Raw genomic sequence first — 14,142 nt, forward strand, 5'->3', positions numbered from 1 at the left:
GTTTTTGGCATCCTGTCAATTTTGGTCTTGAGACAAATGCCTCATTAGTCTTTTCTACCTCACCCTAGTGTTGGCCTCACCCAGATGATTCCACTTTTATCAAAAGGAATGCAGTACTCAGCCGATCAGGGAATCTGTCCAAAATTTAAGTTCTTCCATGAACACTAGGAAGGTTCAGACTCTGAACAACCCTTCTAAGATATGACCATTTGTGATTTTAGAAGGGCAATGGATGTTAAGAAGAAAATGAGCAAGTTTTGAAATAAAAATAATTGGAAGTTGAAGACTTAGTAAGGACCTTAAGGATAAGAAAATTATATCTGTGTTCTGAACTTGAGTCTTTTGTACAGCATCAATACAGGAGCACATCTGAACAAGTTCAGTGATAAGAATATGCCACTTCCCTACACAGCCCATGATAGCTGAAATCTTTTAAAATGACTTCCTTATACTAAAGTAGATGTGATTCTTTCCAACTTATTTTGAATTCCTTGAAATATTTTTAACAAGATTATTCCTCTCCTTTTCAATCTTCTAGATACCTTTTTGAAATTATTTGAGAGACAAACACAGAGAAAAAGGGGGAGAAGAGGGGGAGAGAGAGAGAGGCCAAAAGACAGGAAGACAGCTTCCGTCTGCTTGTTCACTCCCCCAAATGCCTGCAAGTGCCACTGCTGGGCTAGAGCAAGAGCCAAGAGCTGGGAATAAAACCCAGGTCTGCCATTTGGATGGCAGGGGCACAATTACTTGAACCACCTCCACTGCCTCCCAGAATCTGCCTTAAACAGGAAGCTGGAGTCATGAAAAAGAATCCAACTCAGGCACTCTGATATGGGATGTCGATGTGTTAACCACTAGGAAAAATGCCAATGTATGAAAACTTGAAGACAGACAAAAATTCATTCTGATAAAGCAAGTAAATTTCCTTTTGGAATTTATTATAAGATAATGATTAAATTCTTCAAAATGTTGTTTTGAAACATGAACTATGTTGAAATAAGAGAAGATCCTAGTAGTCATTGTCACATCACTGCTTACGTTGCTTTTTTAGGTTTGAAAATGTGCTAATCTGGAGGGTATCATGGCAAGGTGGGTTTAGCTGCCTCTTGGATACCTGCATCCTTTATCACCATGCATGGTCCAAGTCCCAGCTACTCTGAACTTCGATCCAGCCTCCTGCCAATGCACATGCTGGGAAGCAGTGGAGGATGGCTCAAGTACTTGGGCTCCTGCCACGTATGTGGGAGACCTGGATTAAGTTCCTGGCTCCTGGCTTTGGCTTGGCTCAGCACTGGCTGTTGCAGGCTTATTAGGAGTGAACCAGCAGATAGAAGATTTCTTTCTCTCTGCTTTTGAAATATATAAATGAAAAACTTAACAAAAAAAAAAAAAAAGGAAAGTGCAAATCTTCTTGCTCCTGCATGTTTATCAGAATATACTGTTGGAGTTTAAAAACTATAAATGTTCAGAACCAACACATCAGGAAATTTGTCTTTTCAGATCTGGGCTAGAACCTAGGAATCCTAGAAGTACAATTGTTTGTAGCCCTTGTATATACTGCTGCAGAACAGTGGTCTGCCTATTTTCCACTTGCTGCTAAGACTGTGACTAGAAAGTAAAGTGAAAGCATGTTATTGCAAAAATTAAAGGGAAAAAAATCTCTCCAAGAGATTGGAAAGTTCAGCTAGGCTGAAAATCACATTCATCCTACCCTTCAGCTGAACAGGAACATCCATTGGCCTTTTACTTCTTTCAAGTTAGACAAGAAAACTGCAGCTTAAAATATTTTATTTGCTTTGATAAATTGTTTCTTTTTAAATATTTATTTATTTATTTGAAAGGGAGAGTTACAGACATGGAGAGGCAAAGATAGAGAGGTCTTCTATCCACTGGTTCACTCTCCAGGTGGCCACAACGGGCCATAGCTGTGCCGGTCTGAAATCAGGAGCCAGGAGCTTCTTCTGGGTCTTCCATGCAAAGGGTGCAGGGACCCAAGTATCTGGGCCATCTTCTACTGCTTTTCCAGGCCATAGCAGAAAAATGGATTGGGAGTGGAGCAGCTGGGACTCAAATTGACACCTGTATGGGATGCTGGCACTGCAGGCGGCGGCTTTACCTGCTACACCACAGTGCCGACCCCTGGTAAAGTAAGTTTCATTTCAGTATTTAAGCCTCTGAAATTCCAATCATTATTTTATTACTAAAAAAAGGTTATTCAGGACTTGACTTTTTTTTTTTTCTGAATTGCCATGGGGTAGAAAACTTAGATGAATACTGTGGTTCCTCAAAGCCAATGTGACAGATGTTCTAGAAATCAAAGAACTTTCAATGAATTTTCTGGATTTTAACTGAGGGAAAATATTTACCTTATACATAAAGAATTGTGCACCTGTAATGTTATTCTTTTCACCCTCATGAAACTCCATTATGAATATGAATGAGAAAAATTACATATAATTATGAAGATGATTACTTCAGTGATCTGCCAAATATATAGACATTCTTTTTTTTTTTTTTTTTTTTTTTACAGGCATAGTTAGACCATGAGAGAGAGAGACAGGGAGAAAGGTCTTCCTTCCATTGGTTCACCCCCCAAATGGCTGCTACGGTTGGTGCACTGCGCCAATCTGAAGCCAGGAGCCAGGCGCTTCCTCCTGGTCTCCCATGCAGGTGCAGAGCCCAAGCACTCCACTGCCTTTCCCGGCCACAGCAGAGAGCTGGACTGGAAGAGGAGCAACCGGGACAGAATCTGGTGCCCCAACCGGGACTAGAACCCGGAGTGCTGGAGCCACAGGCGGAAGATTAGCCGAGTGAGCTGTGGCGCCGGTCATATATAGACATTCTAATACAAATGTTATTAATTTAATTTAGTAAGAGCTACCATAGCACAGTATCAAACTCTATGAAATACATTATAAACTGTTTTATTCACTTAAGAAAAAACATTAATTCAAAGAAAGAGAGTTAAAAATACTACAAATTAATCAAGTTTATGTGACCTAATATTTTATTGGGGTTTAAATTTGATTAAAAAGTAATATTTTTAATTATTATTTTAGCATGTACATTCATTGTCTTAATTCTACTGTACCTGATTGACAGCTGATTTTACACAGAAAAACCAAGTCCTACAACATGGGAGAAAAGCATGTGTGGTCTTGCTGACTGTTTATTTGGGCAGAATCAGAAGCACTTTCAAGTCTGGCTGTATTCCCTATTTTTAAGCTATTTTCCATTTGTAAGCACATAATAGCTAGAAGGAAATACCTTCAGGTTTTCTATGCTTCTCTGAGTTGGTTTTTTCAAGACAGGATAGCTTAGAGTTGAAATGCCTATCTTTTAATTGAGAGTCATTTCATTTCTAGGATCCATTATACTTATAAGCAAGGGTTATTTCCCCAACATAGTGTTAGGAACTCTGGATTCTGAGATGAATAAGACAAAGAACTGGCATTGTTATGTCTTTTCTCACTCTCTGAGGGATGGAACTTGTTTAATAGGACTATCTATTGAAGTTCTAGGACTCTTGATTATAACTTGGATTCTTCCACCAGTAAAAACAAATCCTCATAGCATATGCAGTGAGATTGAATTGACCAATGGTGTCCAAAACAGAGAATTATAATTCTTTTATTATTATTATTTATTTGACAGATAGAGTTAGACAGTGAGAGAGAGAGAGAGAGAAAGAGAGAGAGAGAGAGAGAAAGGTCTTCCATTGGTTCACCCCGCAAATTGCCGCTACAGCCAGAACTACACTCATCTGAAGATCTGAAGCCAGGAGCCAGGTGCTTCTTCCTGGTCTCCAATATGGGTGCAGGGGCCCAAGTACCTGGGCCATCCTCCACTGCCTTCCTGGCCACAGCAGAGAGCTGGATTGGAAGAGGAGCAGCTGGGACTAGAACCTGGTGACCATATGGGATGCTGAACTTGCAGGCGGAGGATTAACCAAGTGAGTCACGGCGCCGCCCCGAGCATTATAATTCCTAAGCACTGATCACTTTAAATACTTCAACACTTTCTATATTAGCCTTACTTTTTGTTGGATGTTATGTTTTGAGTGCATGAGAGTTAATAAAATTAATAACTGCTATAGAAGAACATCCAGATTTTAGAATAAAGACTGATACTGTCCTGCTTCTAAATTAACTGGACATTCCCTGTGAACTGGAAAGATAATGATTGCCTACCAAATTATCAGTAAAGGCAACAAAAAGGAGACACATATGAGAGAAATTATCAGAGAGAGCCTTCATACTATACTTTTCCAGCATGTTCTGTTGTATTCATTTTGGCAGAAACATCTTTCACAGGATGTCATCCAACATATCCCCACAGGCTGTTTTGCCTACTGTAGTATTAAAGAATATGCATTATGGGTTCATTGGGGCTAATCTTTTAGAATTGATTACAAATATTCATGATATATTACCCAAGATGGAATTATTGACTTTGCTTCATATATATATATATATATATATACACACACACACACACATATATACACTGGGATGAAATTAAAAATCAATATATTATATAAAATATTGATATATATAACATACAATAATATATAACATTGTATTATATATAGCAGCTATATTAATACTGAATAATTATGTGTAGCTTTATAATACACAATGAATAAAGCTACTGGTTGGGTCTAATTCAACCAATGACTTCATTTAATCAGAAGCAAAGAGTTAAGTTTTGTTTTAAAATTCACATCTAAACTAAACACATATATACATTTGCTTGTGATAGATTTCTACTAATATAGTTTTTTGACTAAATGATGGTCTTAGAAAATTTATGCATAAGTGAGCTGCTCTAGATACTATGTTCTCCTTAACTTATTTATGCAAAAATCACATCTCAAATCCACAGGCATCCTGCTTGTGAAAAGGAAAGAAGAGTTCATGTTTTTCTTAAGTGTGGCTTTTAGAAGCAGTTGAAATCACCTGGAAAGTTATAAACATGCTCTGAAAACATATATCAAGAGAAACACTGACTTCCAATTTAGGAAACAGAGCATATGGCTATTTTTAAGTCATTTTGTTAAAGTTATAACACATCTTCCTTAGATACTTCTGACTAGACACTTTAAGTACATTTTATTATTATGAATTGAATTTTTATTTTTAAAAACTAATTTTGTTTGAGAGTTATAGAAAGAGAAAGAGGGAGGGAAGGAGGGAGGGAGGGAGAGAGGGAGGGGGAGAGAGAGAGAGAGAGAGAGGTGAGGGTGAGAAAGTGCTCCTACCTACTGGTTCACTCTCCAAATGTCCAAAATTGCTGAAGCTAGGCTGTGCTGAAACCAGGAGCTGGGAAATGCACCCAGGTCTCCCTCATGGGTGGCTGGGTCACAGCTACTTGGAGCATCACCCGCTGCTTCCTAGGGTGCAAATCAGTAGGAAGCTGGAATTGAGAACAGAGCTGGGACTCAAAGAGTTGGGGATGCCAATGTGGTTGTAAAGTCAGTGTTTGCAACCGCAGGTTTAGACAGTCAGCAGCACCAAGGAATTTTTTAAATGGCCTTCAAAATGAGTTTTATAGTTATTTAGTTTCTCTTTCATGTAACATCTTTGGAATTCTCATAAAGCACAATTGTGAAAATATATTCTCAGCCACAAAGGACAAATTATTTTCCAATATGTTATCCAGAGAAAATGGTATAACTATTATGCAAATTAAATGCTTAGTAGCTTTCCTCTATTAATCATGAAAGCTTGATTTGGAACTGATCCCAGAGGTCATTTAGCCATTGTGTCTTTCTCTTACTGCGACAAGCCATAACATATATCGTGTAAGTCTGGTACTATATATACATGCAACATACTTGGTGTTCACTTGAACTAAATATCTTTGACAGGGTACGAGATGACTCATTTGAGTGCAGTTCTGGCATTTCCTTCTACTTTGGGATATTTCTAAATGTTGGAAATGTCTTGTTTCTGAGTGGACATTTATTGTTTCTCTGACCTCCTGATAGCCATTACCCTTTCTTAATAAAACATAATTTTCCTCTCCCATTGCATCTGCAGTCTTGGGGCAACCATAGGCCACATTGCTCTTCACTCCTACTTTGGAGGCTGCAGCAGGCCTTGCTTGCCAGGTGCTTCCTCTCTCTGCTCCAGAGACAGGCATGTGCTGTAACCAAAGGACTCTCTGTCTGTTGTAGGACTTTAAATCTTGTGAAGAGAAAAACAAGGATGGAACAATAAAACAGACAACTGGGGATTTGGGATCATGTTAATGTCAGCATTATAATCAGACAGTTCCTACAGTTTCTGCTGCTGGACCCCAGGTTTCTGTGAATCCAACATTTGGCTATGTCAAAGTCTCCAGCCTGCTTTTCAGTTTTTGTGGATCCTCCTGTCTTTCCAATCCATCCTGATTGGTTAAGTCAACCAGAATCTGTATTGCCAGCAAACAAAGAACTCTCTCATCAGAAGTCCCTATAGTTTCTTCTTTCATCTCTAAGTTTATTTTCCAGAATTTGTCCAAACTTACCATCTGGCATTGAGTATGAAAATCCTACCTACTATTTTTTAATGATGTATTTATTTATTTGAAAGTCAGAGTTAAGAGTGGGAGAGAGAGAGAGAGAGAGAGAGAGAGAGAGAGAGAGAGAGAAGGACATATCTTCCATTCCTTAAATGGCCACAACAAGCAGGGCTGGGCCAGGATGAAGTCAGGAGCCAGGAATTTCATCCAGGTCTACTATGTGTGTTGTCAGGCCCAAGTACTTGGGCCATCCTCTCCAGGCCATTAGCAGGGAACTGAATTGGAATTGAAATAACTGGGACTTGAACCAGTGCCCATGTGGGATACTGTTGTCACAGGCAGCTGCTTAGTCTGCTGTGTCACAGTGCCAGTGCACCTTACCTCCTTATATTTAACTCTTTTGTTGGACAAATGAATAAATTTCCTGTGTTATTTGGAATATTAGAATTCTAGACCTTAGACAACTCAGATAACATTTCTTCTTTGAAGGTTAGATTCATATGGAATTTGTAGAATAATATACACATGTCCCCATTGATTCCTTTTCATGAAGGAGAATGAGTTGATTTTAGTCCCATTACCTTCACTACCATGTGACTTTGTTAATTAATTTCCAAGCTAAGATTTTAACATTTTACAATTAACATTTTGCCTAATGATTTGTATCATCAATTTACTTGTTATGGTTTTTCCTTTCAAATATTCATTGAATTCATGGATAAAAATGTTAAATAGAGCAGATCCTAGTAGCAATGATAGTAATTTACTAATCTGTGATTTTGTGATTTTTTGATGTGAGTTGTTTTCAAAACAATGAATTTATTAACAAAATATATATAATCATTAAACATGTCTAAATATCCATCTATAAATCTGCTGAATTTCAATTCAGCCTTTATTTGTATTTTGTGTAGTAAGTGGTAGCTTTGGGATCCGCAAGGAGAGAAGGCCTACACTTCCAGGAATGGAGAGTCCCTACCCACACTTCTGGGGAATAAAAGTCCTAGACAAGGTCCCCACAGGTGCCTAAAGGTCAACCAATGAGGATCAGACCTGCCTCAACCTTTAACCCCCACGCCCTGTATCTATAAAAGGAGCCCTCCCAACCTCTGATGCACAACTTCCCTGGTCCCTGCTCTGTTGGGACCGGGAACCTCGCCCAGGAGAAGAATCCCAATAAAAGCTTGTGAATTAATTGAGTCATCAGCCTGGGAAGATTTGTTGTGCACCGGACACCTTGCAGTAATAGCATCATAAGTAATGGGGAAAATATGGAATAATAATAATCACAGATACTAATGATATATGCACATGTAACTGAACCAGGTTTCAGAAACAAGGCTTGTCCTTGATATATGCAATACATTATATAGTTTGTATTCTATTCTATGGTATTCCTTCTGTTTAAAAAAACTAGTCATACATAGTTGGTGGATTTTATCAATATCAGTTACTTGCTTGTGATAGTGTAATTAAAGATGTTATCACTGGGAAAACTTGGTGGAAGGTATGAGATTTCTCGTTGTATCATTTTCTACAAAATATACATTTATCTGAAAAAAATACAAAATTCAGTAAAAGATGGTCATGAAGTACAGATTTTAGTTTGTGATCCGTTAATCCATTAAGAGAAATTTGTGGCATTATAATGGAGGCATTAGTAAAATAGTAGTGAATAAAACAAGGGTGACTTTTCATATCAGTAAAACTTATGGGCACTACAATGTGATAAGAAAAAGGAAATATTGGAAAGAAAATAAAACGAATAATTTTTAGAGTAGAGCATTATTTATCTGAGAAAGGACTAAACATATAGTTGAAAAATTGGCAAAGGACAGAGTAGATGATCCACAGAGAACAACATTTGAATTATAAAACATAAAGTTGTTTAATATTTACTAAATATACTTTAAGAAAATTAACTTTTAATTTTCCTGTGACTCTTACATTATCTGTAGTTGCTGCTATATAAATTGGTACAAGTCTTTTTACTTAAGATAAAGTCTCTTTTTACTTAAGATAAACATTTGTTTGAAAGACAAGAAAGAGAGGGAGATACAGAAAGAAACAGGTCTTTCATCCTCTGGTTCACTCCCCAAATGACCAAAATGGCTGGCGCTGGGTGAAGCCGAAGGCAGGAGCCAGGAGATTTTTCTGGACCTCTCACTGGGTGGCAGGGGCCCAAGTACTTGGGTCATGTTCTGCTGCTTTCACAGATGCAGTAGCAGGGAGCCAGGTCGGAAGTGGAGCAGCCAGGACATGAACCAGTGCCCATATGGGATGCTGGTATTGCAGGCAGTCACTTAATCCACTATGCTACAACACCGGCCCCTGGGTATAAGTATTTTAGAAATCAGTAGTAAAACTGTTAATTTACATAAATTTAATTCACATTTTTTCCAATAAATATTTGCTTTGGATTTCATTCTAAATATATAAGAACTTGGGTAAGAATTGATGTACATTTACATATGAGTTTTAGCATTTTTTCTGGATCTGATAAGAATGTCATTGGTATTTTAATTGGGATCTCATAGAATCTGTAGATTACTGTTGATAACAATTCTTCCAATCCATGAACATGGAAGATTTTTCCATATTTTTTTGTGTCTTCTACTGTTTCTTTCTTTAATGTTTTATACTTTTCATCATAGAAGTCTTTCACTCCCTTGATTAAATTTATTCCAAGATATTTAAAGCTTTTTGTAGCTATTGTGAATGGGACTGAAGCTACAAGTTCTTTCTCAGACATGGCATTGTCTGTATATACATAGGCTGTTGATTTTTGTGTGTTGATTTTATATCCTGTAACTTTACCTAACTCTTTTATGAGTTCCAATAGTCTCTCCGTGGAGTCTTTTGGTTCCTCTTTATGTAGAAACATGTCATCTGCAAACAGGGCTAATTTGACTTCCTCCTTTCCAACTTGTATCCCTTTGATTTCTTTTCTTTTCTTTTTTTTTTTTGACAATAGCTTTGGCTAAAACTTTCAGGACTATGTTGAATAGCAATGGTGAGAGTGGATATCCTTGTCTGGTCCTGGATCTTAGTGGAAATGTGTCTAACTTTTCTCCATTCAATATGATGCTGGCTGGGTGAGTGATCTTTTTGATATGTTGTTGGATTTGATTAGCTAGTATTTTGTTGAGGATTTTTGCATGAACACATGCCATTGTAAAAATTAAAAGGAAGAAAGAAAGAAATGAGGAGGAAGGATAGGAGCATGGGTGGTAGGGAGGAAAGTATCACTATGCTCGTAAATCTGTATATACAAAATACATGAAATTTGTTCACCTTGTATAAATTAAAATATTGTTTAAAAAGAATTTATATGTGAAACTGTTTATAGCTAAAGTTATGATTTCAGCATAATATACAAATACAGGCTTAGTCTCAATATCTAATACTAGAATTCTACTTAAATACATTTATGGAAGGATTATTTATATCCTTAATAATGCTTTTTATGAAGAATATTTAATAATAGCAAAAAGTACTAAAGTATAATACTAAATGACTAGAAGGAAATTCATTAAAGTTTTAATAGTTTTTATTTCTAGGCAAAGGCATATAGCTAATTTTTCTATTACTTTTTGTTTTTTTTTTTTTTTTTTTTTTTTTTTTTTTTTTTTTTTTTTTATTAAACTTTTATTTAATGAATATAGATTTCCAAAGTATAGCTTATGGGTTACAATGGCTTCCCCCCTCCCATAACTTCCCTCCCGCCCGCCACCCTCCCCTTTCCCCTTCCATTCATGTAAAGATTCATTTTCAATTCTCTTTGTATACAGAAGATCAGTTTAGTATATATTAGGTAAAGATTTCAACTTTTTGCCCATATAGCAACATCAAGTGAAAAAACTACCATTGGATTACTAATTATAGCATTAAATAGCAATGTACAGCACATTAAAGACAGAGATCCTACAGAAATTTTTTTTTTTCAAATTAATTAATTTTCTATGCCATTTCCATTTTAACACCAGGTTATTTTTTTTTTCATTTCCAATTCTCTTTATATACAGAAGATCACTTCAGTATTTAATTAGCAAAGACCTCATCAGTCTGCGCCCACACAGAAACGCAAAGTATAAAAATACCGTTTCAGTACCAGTCGTAGCATCACTTGGCTTTAGACGACACATTAGGGACAGATCCCACATGGGGTGTAAGTACACAGTGACTCCTGTTGCTGACTTAACAATTTGACACTCCTGTTCATGGCGTCAGTAATCTCCCTAGGTTCTAGTCATGAGTTGCCAGGGCTATGGAAGCCTTTAGAGTTCGCTGACTTTGATCTTATTCCGATAGGGTCATAGTCAAAGTGGAGGTTCTCTCCTCCCTTCGGAGAAGGGTACCTCCTTCTTTGATGGCCCCGTTCTTTCCACTGGGATCTCACTCACAGAGATCATTCATTTAGGTCTTTTTTTTTTTTTTTCCCATGATATCTTGGCTTTCCATGCCTGCTATACTCCCATGGGCTCTTCAGCCAGATCCGAATGCCCTGAGGGCTGATTCTGAGGCCAGAGTGTTGTTTAGGACATCTGCCATCCTATGAGTCTGCTGTGTATCCCACTTCCCATGTTGGATCTTTCTCTCCCTTTTTGATTCTATCAGTCAGTATCAGCAGATACTTGTCTTGTTTGTGTGATCTCTTTCAGTCTTAGACCTGTCAGAGCTATCAATTGTGAGCTGGAATTGGTCACCTGGACCAGTGCGATGGCATTGGTACATGCCATCTTGATGGAATTGTGTTGGAATCCCCTGGCACGTTTCTAACTCCACCATTTGCGGCCAGACCGATTGAGCATGTTCCAAATTGTTCATCTCCTCCCTCTCTTTTTCCACTCTTAGATTTAACAGGGATCACTTTTCAGTTAAAATTTAAACACCTAAGAATAATTGTGTGTTAATTACTGAGTTCAACCAATAGTACTAGAACAACAACAATAACAACAAATACTAAAATGGATAAAGTATTACATTGTACATCTAAAGTCAGGACAGGAGCTGATCAGTTCATTGTTGCTTATAGTGTCCGTTTCACTTAACAGGTTTCCCCTTTGGTGCTCAGTTGTCACCGATCAGGGAAAACAAATGATATTTTTCTCTTTGGGTCTGGCTTAATTCACTCAGCATGATGTTTTCCAGATTGCTCCATCTTGTTGCAAATGACTGGGTTTCGTTGTTTCTTACTGCTGTATAGTATTCTATGGAGTACATGTCCCATAATTTCTTTATCCAGTCTACTGTTGATGGGCATTTGGGTTGGTTCCAGGTCTTAGCTATTGTGAATTGAGCTGCAATAAACATTAACGTGCAGATGGCTTTTTTATTAGCCAAATTAATTTCCTTTGGGTAAATTCCAAGGAGTGGGATGGCTGGGTTGTATGGTAGGGTTATGTTCAGGTTTCTGAGGAATCTCCAGACAGACTTCCATAGTGGCTTAACCAGTTTGCATTCCCACCAACAGTGGGTTAGTGTCCCTTTTTCCCCACATCCTCTCCAGCATCTGTTGTTGGTAGATTTCTGAATGTGAGCCATTCTCACCGGGGTGAGATGGAACCTCATTGTGGTTTTGATTTGCATTTCTCTGATTGCTAGTGATCTTGAACATTTTTTCATGTGTCTGTTGGCCATTTGTATTTCCTCTTTCGAAAAATGTCTATTGAGGTCTTTGGCCCATCTCTTTAGTGGGTTGTTTGTTTTGTTGTTGTGGATTTTCTTGATTTCTTTGTAGATTCTGGTTATCAATCCTTTATCTGTAGTATAGTTTGCAAATATTTTTTCCCATTCTGTTGGTTGCCTCTTCACTTTCCTGACTGTTTCTTTTGAAGTACAGAAACTTCTCAATTTGATGCAATCCCAAATGTTAATTTTGGTTTTGACTGCCTGTGCTGTTGGAGTATTTTCCAGGAAGTCTTTGCCTGTGCCTATATCTTGCAGGGTTTCTCCAATGCTCTCTAATAATTTGATGGTTTCGGGTCGTAGATTTAAGTCTTTAATCCATGTTGAGTGGATTTTTGTGTAAGGTGATAGGTATGGGTCTTGCTTCAAGCTTCTGCACGTGGAAATCCAATTTTCCCAGCACCATTTATTGAATAGACTGTCCTTATTCCAGGGATTAGATTTGGATCTTTGGTCAAATATAAGTTGGCTGTAGATGTTTGGATTGATTTCTGGTGTTTCTATTCTGTTCCATTGGTCTATCCATCTGTTTCTGTACCAGTACCATGCTGTTTTGATAACAACTGCCCTGTAGTATGTCCTTAAATCAGGTATTGTGATGCCTCCGGCTTTGTTTTTGTTGTACAGGATTGCTTTGGCTATTCGAGGTCTTCTGTGTCTCCATATGAATTTCAGCATCGTTTTTTCTAGATCTGAGAAGAAGGTCTTCGGGATCTTAATGGGTATTGCATTGAATGTATAAATTGCTTTTGGGAGGATAGACATTTTGATGATATTGATTCTTCCAATCCATGAGCATGGAAGATTTCTCCATTTTTTGGTATCCTCTTCTATTTCTTTCTTTAAGTTTTTGTAGTTTTCATCGTAGAGATCCTTAACGTCTTTGGTTAAGTTTATTCCAAGGTATTTGATTGTTTTTGTAGCTATTGTGAATGGGATTGATTTTAGAAGTTCTTCCTCAGCCGAAGCATTGCCTGTGTATACAAAGGCTGTTGATTTTTGTGCATTGATTTTATATCCTGCTACTTTGCCAAACTCTTCGATGAGTTCCAGCAGTCTCTTAGTAGAGTTCTTTGGGTCCCCTAAATAAAGAATCATATCATCTGCAAAGAGGGATAGTTTGAGTTCGTCCTTCCCGATTTGTATCCCTTTAATTTCTTTTTCTTGCCTAATAGCTCTGGCCAAAACTTCCAGAACTATATTGAATAGCAGTGGTGAGAGAGGGCATCCCTGTCTGGTACCAGATTTCAGTGGAAATGCTTCCAACTTTTCCCCATTCAATAGGATGTTGGCCGTGGGTTTTTCATATATTGCTTTGATTGTATTAAGGAATGTTCCTTCCATACCCAGTTTGCTTAGAGTTTTCATCATGAAAGGGTGTTGTATTTTATCAAATGCTTTCTCTGCATCTATTGAGAGAATCATATGGTTTTTCTTCTGCAGTCTGTTAATGTAGTGTATTACGTTGATTGTTTTGCGAATGTTGAACCATCCCTGCATACCGGGGATGAATCCCACTTGGTCTGGGTGGATGATCTTTCTGATGTGTTGTTGCATTCTATTGGCCAGAATTTTATTGAGGATCTTTGCATCTATGTTCATCAGGGATATTGGTCTGTAATTCTCTTTCAATGTTGCGTCTCTTTCTGGCTTAGGAATTAAGGTGATGGTGGCTTCATAGAAAGAATTTGGGAGGATTCCCTCTTTTTCGATTGCTCTGAATAGTTTGAGAAGAATTGGAGTTAGTTCTTCTCTAAATATCTGGTAGAACTCAGCAGTGAATCCATCTGGCCCTGGGCTTTTCTTTGTTGGGAGGGCCTTTATTACTGTTTCAATTTCTGTGTCAGTTATTGGTCTGTTTAGGTTTTCTATGTCTTCCTGGCTCAATTTAGGGAGGTTGTATGTGTCCAAGAATCTGTCCATTTCTGATAGATTTCCCTGTTTGCTGGC

This window comes from Lepus europaeus, chromosome 22, assembly GCF_033115175.1.
Source record: "Lepus europaeus isolate LE1 chromosome 22, mLepTim1.pri, whole genome shotgun sequence".
In the NCBI taxonomy this organism is placed as follows: Eukaryota; Metazoa; Chordata; class Mammalia; order Lagomorpha; family Leporidae; genus Lepus; species Lepus europaeus.